Consider the following 10,287-nt stretch of genomic DNA (forward strand, 5'->3'; position numbering starts at 1 on the left):
TGCAATACTCATGGGAACAGCTCACTATTCCTTTCTCAGTTTTAAAAAATAACACAAGCATGTGTGCAGAAATTATACAAGTGAGTAGTTATGTCTGCATATATGTCATAATGAGATATTGCATAAGTGTTTCCACCTTCCTCTGGGGAGACATATAGAAAACAAGACAACACATCTTCAAGTTTGGTATAGTTTGACTTGAGTGGCCAACGAGTTTATCTTTCAAATATTAGTTCAAGTGAAATACTTTGAGTATTTCAATAATTGGGTTATTTACATGAGTAGTAAAATTATTCTTATTTGAAATTTCTCTAATAAGAGTTATTGAGTTAAAAATATCAGTTAATTATGGATACTTGCATATGATTCTCATCTTTGGGTTAATATACAGGCTATAAATATTTATATCTTCTATATACTTATACGTGTATAAGTATATATGTATATATACAGATATGAGTGTATATGTAAATATAATCCTCTCTTCTCTCATATTTACTTTTCCATTTGAACATATTTTGAATTTGCTAGTATGATAAGCAGATTAATGGCCCCCATTAAGGATGTCCATATCTTAATCCCCAGAACCTGTGAATATGTTACCTTAGATGGCAGAAGGACTTTGCTGAAGTGATTAAGGTTAAAGAACTTGAGAGAAGATGATCCTGGATTATGCAAGTGTGCCCAATTTAATTGCAGGAGTTCTTAAAAGTGGAAGAAAAGTCAGGAAAGGCAGGAAAGTGGGTAAGAAAGATGTGATACGAGAACTCAAACCAACATTGTTGGCTTTGAAGATGGAGGAAGGCGCCATGAGTCAAGGAATGTGGACAGCTTCTAGAAGATGGAAAAGGCAAGAAAACACAATCTCCTTTAGAGCTTCCAGAAAGGAACATAGCCCTGTCACCACCTTGAGTTTTGCCCAGTGAGCCCACATAGTGTTAGGTAGGTAGTTAGTCAGGCATGAGCGACAGGAGCCAAGGCCCAGCTCTGTAACTATAGAAACTTCCCTTGAGGACCTTCCTTAAACACCTCCCAGAAATACTTCCTTTTTAGGGTTATATATTACCTCCAAATCCTAGAGCACAAAGGCCATAAAAGCTGCTGGCCTAAACCAGCTAATGCATGCCCAAAAAGTACTGCCCATAACTTCAGCTTCATTATACCATCATTATAACCTCATGACTATGCCTGGAAGTTCATGAATTTAATTATAACAGACTGAATTCTGGGTAAGCACATGCGCAGTAGGCAAAGCTTTATATAGCAGCCAACTGTTAGTCAAGGTGACCTCACATAGGGATCATCTAGGACCTCCCATCACAACCCAAATATAAACAGACCTTCCAATTTCTGTGTTGTTACAGTGTTCCTGGCTGGAAACCTGCTTCTCTCTTTGAGGCATACTATCTTATCTCTTTATCTCCTAAATTCTACAGGGCTGCAGACTTCCCTAGCATATTCTCTCTCCTTCTAAAATGTGCTTTCAGTAAATCTTCCTTTTTCTAAATCTTGCTGACCTGTAATTCTTTGCTGCATCGGCAGGGAAGAACTGAGGAACACCAACACACAATGCCACCGTCCACTATTCACCTCCTCCTCCTCCTTCACGCCACTGTGGCGATGCCAGATTTCACTTCACCCCAGTGGTGACAATAGGACTTTGACCCACAGGATTGTAAGATAATTAAATTTGTGTCATTTTAAGCCACTAAGTTTGTAGTAATTTGCACAGCAGAAATAGAAAACAAATAAAGCTGGCAATTTCAGTAATGGCATTCCAGACATTTTTAGCTGTCATAGTGGAGGAACAAGTAGAATATATAGAAGTTTCAATAGTACAAAAGAAATCCTCTGCATCTTTGGCCTCTAAATCAGTCAGTTTGAAATTTCATATTTCCTTCTCTCTATATCTACAGAAAAAAAAAAAAGAAAATAATCATAATAATCTCTATTATGAACTGAGGTCTTGCTTATATCATGCACTGTACTTAGCATTACAAATATTATCTCATTTAATGTTCACATTAAACCCCATGAAGAAACTGAGGCTTTAAACAATTAAGAAATTTACCCAGTATCACACTATTAGGGATGGGCAGAACCAAAACTGGGACCCAAGTTCCTCTAACTCCAAAGCCTGTAAAGTAAACACATGACCAAAACTCTGAAGCTTTGTCTGTTTCTCCTTGCCCCATCATTGTTATAAAGGTGGCAGGACCAGTGTCTCTAAGTCTGGTCTGTAAGGCAAGCATACATTTGAATTTTTTAGGATCATTCTGCTAATTTTAAAGATTCCTTCTCCATGTCCTCAAAAGTCACCCAAATACCCCAGAAATTCTGCTGTTTCTTCAAATAGTGAATAAATAGTATAATAAAATACATAGGAATCCCCCAAAATTTTCTGTCAAATCATATTTCCTTATTTGTCATTAAGAAAATATGATCCAGTCTACGGCCATGCCACCCTGAACGTGCCAGATCTCATCTAATCTCAGAAGCTAAGTAGGGTTAGGCCTGGTTAGTACTTGGATGGGAGACCACTTAGGAATACCAGGTACTATAGGAGTAAAAAATGAAAAAGAAGAAAAAAAAAAAGTATGACCCAGGTACCATTGTGTCACTTAGCCCCTTAGACAGGTTATGGAGATTTGATTTCTATTATATCCATTAAATTCCACCCTGTAAAAATGAGATGGTTTGTGTAGGACTAAGTGAAAGGTAGGTTGGGCCATAATCCCAGCCCTTTGATCAGTAGGGCACCTCAAACTGAATGGCAACTCCAGACACACAATTTAGAAGCTAGGGCAGGACATTCCAATGCACAAGCATCCCATGTGTGTCCAGAGCCACAGGATTATCTTTTTAGAGACTCCCAAACATCACAGCTGAGTTCTGAAGCTGGGAAGATCTGCTCTCCAATCTCAGATATTTATGTAGGGTCTATGATTTCAAATTCCAGTCTTCTGGGGCTGTGTCACTCATCTGACCTGGTCTGACCTCAAGCCCTGAAGCTGGAACAGCCTAGGGTGTCACCTGCCAGGCTGACATCCAGACCTACTACAAATCAGGCCAAGACTTGAGTATGACCAAAGGCAGAAGCAAGGGACCATTGGTCCCTACCATTTGCTCTAAGTTTGTGATACGGTTATAATTTCTTCTACTTTTATTCACAAAACATGTGACATTTTCTATCCATATCCAAACAACATAGACCCAATCTAGAAGGGAATGCTGCAAATTTAATAACAAAGATAAGAAAGAAAATCTTAATTACCTTTAAAACAAAAACAGAAAAGATTTGTGCTAACTGGATTTGTTCTAGTGTTAACTAAAACTTTCATACATTGATGGTGGGAATGCAAAATGATACAGCTACTTTGGAAAACAACTTGGCGCTTTTTTATGAGTTAAACAATACTACCATACCATATGATCCAGCAATTCCAATCCTAAGCATTTAGCCTAGAGAAATAAAAATATAGAAACACACATACACACACAAATTGGATAGAAATGTTGATAGAGACTTTACTTAACATTACCCCAAACCGGAAATAACCCAAGACCTTCAGTTGGGGAATGGTACAAATTGTGGTACATCCACACTACAGAATATTACTCAGCAATAAAAAGGAGCAATCTTTTGATACACACAACAACATGGATGAATCTCAAATGCATTATGTTAATTGAAGAAGTCAAACTCGAAAAGCATTATGTGAGTTATGATTTCTTTTAGGCAAATAACCGTAGGGACAGAAAACAGATCAGTGGTTGGCAGGAGCTGTGGGGTGGAGGAAGGACTAACTACAAAGGGAATTTTTCTGGATGATGGAACCATTCTATATCACGATTGTGGTAGTAGCTACACAACTTCATGTGTTTGTCAAAACTCATGAAAATGTACACTAAAAACATAAGTTTATTGTATGTAAATTGTATTGCAATTAACTTGACTTAATAAATAAGTGATATCCCCTCTTCATAAGATAAAGGCAAACCCCATTGTTAGCTCCTGTAAGATAATTTTGGATCTGTGTGATCCATATGATCAAAGGGACACTGCTGTTTGGGTGTCTTTATGAAACAATTGATGGAGGCCAATCATGTCATTCCACACCTGTTCACCACACACTGCTTTCACCAGCCCGGTGCATTGAGACACCGCTGCTGCCCTCCCACCATCGCCTCCCTGCACATGCACTTCTCTCCCTGGGGGTGCTCTCTCTCCTAGCTGCTCTCCTTAGGGGTTTCTTCTGATGCTACAGGTCTCTGCTTAAATGTCACATCCTCAGAGAGGTTTTCTTTGATTCTCTTGAGCTAGATTGATGGCCCACTGTTAATCTCTGTCACCATGCCCTGATGGTTTGCTTCACTACTCATGATCTTTCACTTTTTATTGTTAGACTTGTTTATTACTTATATTTTGCTGGAGATGAAAGCCCTGTGAGCAGGCACCATTGTGGCCTTGTTCACTGTTGTATCCTCAACACAGCACACAGTTCCTAGTACAAAGTAGGTGCTAAAGTAGGTGCTATGGACTGAATGTTTATGTTCCCCTAAAATTCATATGTTGAAACTTAACTGTGAGAATAGAACTCTCATGAATGGGATTTGTGCCCTTATAAAATACACCTCAGATCCAAAAAATTGAAGAGGAGGCAATACTTCCCAACTCATTTTATGAGACCAATATTACCCCGATCCCAAAACCTGGTAAAGATAACACACAAAAAAGAATACTTCAGACCAATATCTCTCATGAACACAGGTGCAAAAATCCTAAATAAGATACTAGCGAACCAAACACAGCAACATATTAAAAGGATTATACACCACGATCAAGTGGGCTTCATCCCAGAGATACAGGGATGGTTCAATGTACACAAATTGATTAATGCGATATACCACATAAACAAATTAAAAAATAAGAATCATTTGATCATATCAATAGATGCAGAAAAAGCCTTTGACAAGATACAGAATCCATTTATGATCAAAATACTTAACAAAATCTGTTCAGAAGGAAAGTATCTTAACATAATAAAGGCCATATATGATAAACTCTCAGCCAACATTATACTTAATGGTGAAAAACTAAAAACCTTCCCTCTAAGATCAGGAACAAGGCAAGGCTGTCCACTATCACCACTCTTATTCAATATAATATTGGAGGTCCTAGCAAGTGCAATCAGACAAGAGAAAGACGTAAAAGGCATCCAAATAGGAAACGAAGAAGTCAAACTGTCACTATTTGAGGATGACATGGACCAGTGGAACAGAATTGAGAGTCCAGAAGTAAACCCATATTTATATGGGCAAATAATTTTTGACAAAAAAGCCAAAAACATGCAGTGGAGAAAGGACATCTTCTTCAATAAATGGTGCTGGGAAAACTGGAAAGCCACCAATGTTCACGGCGGCATTATTCACAGTGGCCAGGACATGGAAACAACTGAAGTGTCCTACAATAGATGATTGGCTAAAAAGGCTGTGGTACATGTATGCAATGGAATATTACTCAGCTATAAGAAGAGATGAAACACAGCAATTTGCGACAACCTAGAGATAATCATGCTAAGTGAAATAAGCAAGATAGAAAAAGTTGAAAATCACATGATATCACTTATATGTGGGATTTAAACCTAAAAGCAACAAAGGAACATGACAAACAAACAGAGAATCATGAACATGGACTATAGGCTAGTGGTTACCAGAAGGTAGGTGGCAGGGGGAGGTAGATGAGATAAAGGAGGTCAAATATGTGGTGACAGAAAGAAATCTCACTATGGTAGATGAACATACAGTGTAAATATATATATGCCTTACTGTTAAAGTGCACAGATTAAACTTATTGGATTTCGTTAACCAACGTCACCATAAAAAATTAATTAATTAATTTAAAAGAGAGAGAGAGAGAGAGAGACCTCAGAGTGCTTTCCTAGACTGCTTTCTATGAACCAGGAAGTGGATCTTCAGACACTGAATCTGCAGGTGTCTAGATCTTGAATGTCTCAGCCTCCAGGACTGTGAGACATACATTTCTACTGTTTATAAATAAATATTTGTTGAACTAAGTAAAATGGAGGCCCTGTGTCTCCAAATCAGCAGCAGTAGGAGCTGGCATAGTATTGTGATTACCTTTAAAACCAACAGCTATGATCTCCTGGTCTCAGAGGCAATGATGGTGTCTGTAACATGTTGCACCGCACTGAAGCCCAAGCTATGTAAAACTTTGCTCACAAGCACATTTCTTCTCTGTGTTGAAAGACCTCTGGGGTGAGCTCCATAAAGTTTGGGTGGAACCAAATCATGTCTACCATGTGCTGGAACACAGTGGTGACCTGCATGTGCTCACAATACCTTTACCCTGTGCAACGCCACGGAGTGAACACAAACACCTCCAAATAGGAAGAAATCAGGTATGATCAATACCTTATGCAAGACCTCTCATAGTCAGTAAATTATTAATTAATAAGTTAAAGCTTTACCTAATGAGGAACAATTTAAAAAGATAATTTCCTACTTAAACCTTAGTCTGAAATTCAAATATTGATTTCTTCTCTGGTAATTATAGGCCAAATGTTTAAATTATAGGCTTATATATTAACTAAATATTTATCCCCCTTAATCAAAAATAACGTCTGCAGGAATCACCAAACAACATTTCTTACTCAGGGTTATATAGGTATAGCAGTCTTTGTACCTGCCACTCATTGCTTACTCCTTCACCTCCCTAGGGACATGGCTCAAAGTTCAACATATCAATAGGCGCATCCCTGATCACCCAATTTAACATCACATTCATCATTCTCCCCACCCCATACTCTGCATTCCACTTATTTCCGGAGCACTAATCTCCATCTGCCATACTGAGTTATTTGTTTGTTTTGTTTATTGTATGTCTCCTCCCACTAGAATAGAAATGCAATGAGAGCAGAGATTTTTTTTTTTACTCTTTTATTTACTATTACATCTTTGGGGCCAGGAACAGTGCCTAACACATAATAGATGATCAATAAATACATGTTGGAAAAATATTAGATAGATTGATGTAATTTATAATATCAACCACTTTCCCATTTCCCTTCTAGACAGAATACATTTGTTTTCTCAGATGTTGTTGGCACATGGGAGTTCTTGGCTCAGGACCTGTAGGCTGTAGGATATAAGGGGAACTTACATTTCTTGGTTACTTGCAGCTTCTGAACTATGGGCACCCACTGGGCATTTGTCTGAAATTCTCAGCACAAAATAAGCAAGTCTCAGGTGGGAACAACACGTTGTAAAGACCATTGTCCTAGAGCTGTGGTGTCAGGCAAGTCATTTAACTCTCTGAGCCTGAATTACCTCAACTATAAAATGGAGATGATACTTGCTCTGCCTCTCTTATCAGGCTGAAATGAGAACTTCCCCCACTTCCCACTTCCCTGGAGCCTCTCTGCTTACCTTACACTCTGGGCCCTATTCTGTTGTAGATACCTGATAAACTAACTAGAGTTAATGGATTAATGTGCTTGGGTTTAAAAAAAATTTTTTTTTCTAATGGAGACTTTAGAAAGCCCTTGGCCTTAATCTGGAAGAACAATTTCAGATTAAACCAAGAAGGGAAGAATTTCAACTAGAGTGTATGGGGAGTGGTTAACTGTTTTAGGACTAATGTTCCTATTGGTACACCCTAAATTGACTTCAAAATGATCCAGGGAGCAATAGCTACAGGCTATGGAGAATTATTTATTGGATTCTGCGATTTGCAACATGTCCTAAGCACTTACTATGTACCTGAGACCCTGTGAACAAGAGGCTTTGCCCAGTTACCCTACGTTAGCTATACATGTGTTTCTGGGCCACATTCTAGGGTTTACAGTCCAGTGTTTTTCTGCTGCAAAGTAGCAAATCACAGGACACTTAGGGAGAGGACACCTTCCCTGCCCTTAGTAAACCCTCAGTGTTTTCTCTAGAATTGTTTTTTAACACCTACAGCATCTGGTCTTCCTAGGTGGTCTCCTATCCAAGTACTAACCAGGCCTGACCCTGCTTAGCTTCCAAGATCAGCCGAGACAGGGAACGTTCAGGGTGGCATGGCCGTAGTTTTTTCTCTAGATTGATAGGCAATCTGTCTCCAGCTCTGAGGAATATCATGTTTGTCCTCATACATTTGAAGAAACAGTGGTTAAAATTTACATACTAGCTTCTATATTTCTGTCCTTTGTGTCATTCCCCATTCCTACTGGGTGTTTTTCTCCTCCTATGTACTTTTGGTGTTCTTTTACACTAGGAAGAGTGAGGTGGTGATGATAGTGGAGCAGGCATTTAAAATCATAATAAACCGCCTCACCGTGTGCCTGTTAAGATCTCATGGAATCTGTGGTGTTGGGTTCAGAGTTGGGTTTGTTGCATTCTTGGCCAGCTCAGTCTGTACTTCATAAGGAATGTAACTGATGTGGGTCTTTGATATGTGTCTTTGCCCTTCATTAATCCTCTACATAATAGTCAGGGCCAAATTTGCCAAGACTTCCCCTGAGAGGAAGGTTTAGGGAAAAAAAAAGCATTATCTCCTCTCTAGGCCTCTAAGACTTTGCTTACAGGAGGAAAAAAAATTTTAGCTGTAAGCCTCACTCTATTCAGAGTTTCTGGCTGGGGCATGCATGCATGCACACACACACACACACACACATGCACACAAAATGTCACCTTAATATACAGAGCCTCAAACCCAAGTTCTCTTATTCATTCAACAAAAATTAAGTGAGGTCTTTCTATGCACCTGCAGATAAGAGTGAATAAGACAGAATGAAGGCCAGGGAGCTGGGGCTGGATGGAGAGAGTTATGGCTGGAGAGGGCAGAGCTGGGTCAGGTGAGGCTCTGTAGGCAGACTCTCCAAAGCCCTCCCTCTTTCCCCCTCTTCCCCTCCAAGCTACCACCACAACTGACTTCCTCCCAGGGCTTTTAAGTGAAGGTGAGTGTGGTGAGACAAATGGTCACCCCCATTTTTTAGGGCAACATTGATCTCTTTCCTCCAAATAAGTTCCCATGCTAACTAATTAATTTGGCAAGGACAAAGAAGGAATAAGGACATAATAGTATGGGAGATGAGCAAGAGGCATTTTTGATGTATAAAGCTGCATCATTAGTTCAATTCCAATTTAACCCTGTTTAAACTAGAAATGCAAAAGTAGTGATCTGCACTTGGTGCCACTACATATCATCTGAATTTTTCCCTTTCTGATCCCCCAGGCTCATTCAACATCTCCGATGAATATATTTTTCTTTTATTTCCCCCCTAACTATATCTTATCTCTAAATTGTGGTGTCAGGAATACAAGCAAAAGTTAGTGTGTCTTGCTGAGATCAAAGTCCTAAAGACATGACAATCCTCTTCCCCTCCCTCCCCCAGGTGACCTTGGGATATATCACCAGGAAAGAAGCAGGAGCCAACGTTAAGAGAGGAGATGTACCCTCAAGACTTTACCAGACCAGCTGGGTGGCAGAAATATAAGAGCAACTGCATAACACCCCACCACCTCCCACACTTGGCAAGTGTTAGCGATCCTCCTTCCTGGAGTTTATCTTCAGAAAATGTTTGTTAGAATTCCTCACACCCATTTGGGCAGCTCAGGCTTCCACATATAAGGTGGAAGAGGCAGATATTTAGCAATAATGTTTAATCAGTAATTCTAAGCCAACTGACAGGTGACCTTGACAGCAATTCATGAAGGCTAACCTAGCATATAGCAAAAGCTTTAAAAAGATAGCCATATCCTGATAAAGTCGATGTGGTTAACACATTGCTGCATTTATGACAAACTCGATTTCTCCTGCGTGTTGGGAAAGTATTCATCCATTCCAGGGTAGGCAAAGATTTTCTCCACAGTTGGCTTGGTATTTGGTCTTAACCTTGAGCTATTAAAAACATTAGCAACTATGTATTGACTGCTAAGCATGAGTCAGAACCTGGCTCTTTATCTCTTTTAATTCCCTCAGCGACCCTAGGTGGTCAGTTCTCATTTCATCTCTATTTTAGAGATGAGAAAAATGAGGCAAGGAGAAGGCATAAAACTTGTGCAGTTTGTACCCCTAATAAGCAGTGAATATGGGAATCAAACTTAAGTAGTTCAGTGCCGGGTCCATGTGCTCATTCTAAACTATTTAATGTCATCTACATTTGCTGGCACCAGAAAGGATCTGTTGGGGTTTCTCACAGTCCCCCGAACAGGGCAGTAGAAAGTAAATGGGAAGTCACAGGCAAGTACAGGTAATCCAGAGACTGTGAGAAGTTGTGGGGC

General features: G+C 39.5%; 2 pseudogenes; one reads left to right on the plus strand and one right to left on the minus strand.

Moving 5' to 3' along the window:
* Window positions 1–2,447: 2,447 nt before the first annotated feature.
* LOC112473551 lies at window positions 2,448–2,566 on the plus strand (annotated as a pseudogene).
* Window positions 2,567–7,974: 5,408 nt separating this feature from the next.
* LOC112473564 lies at window positions 7,975–8,093 on the minus strand (annotated as a pseudogene).
* Between the last annotated feature and the right edge of the window lie 2,194 nt (window positions 8,094–10,287).

Source organism: Pteropus alecto, unplaced genomic scaffold, assembly GCF_000325575.1.
Source record: "Pteropus alecto unplaced genomic scaffold, ASM32557v1 scaffold109, whole genome shotgun sequence".
NCBI classification, from domain to species: domain Eukaryota; kingdom Metazoa; phylum Chordata; class Mammalia; order Chiroptera; family Pteropodidae; genus Pteropus; species Pteropus alecto.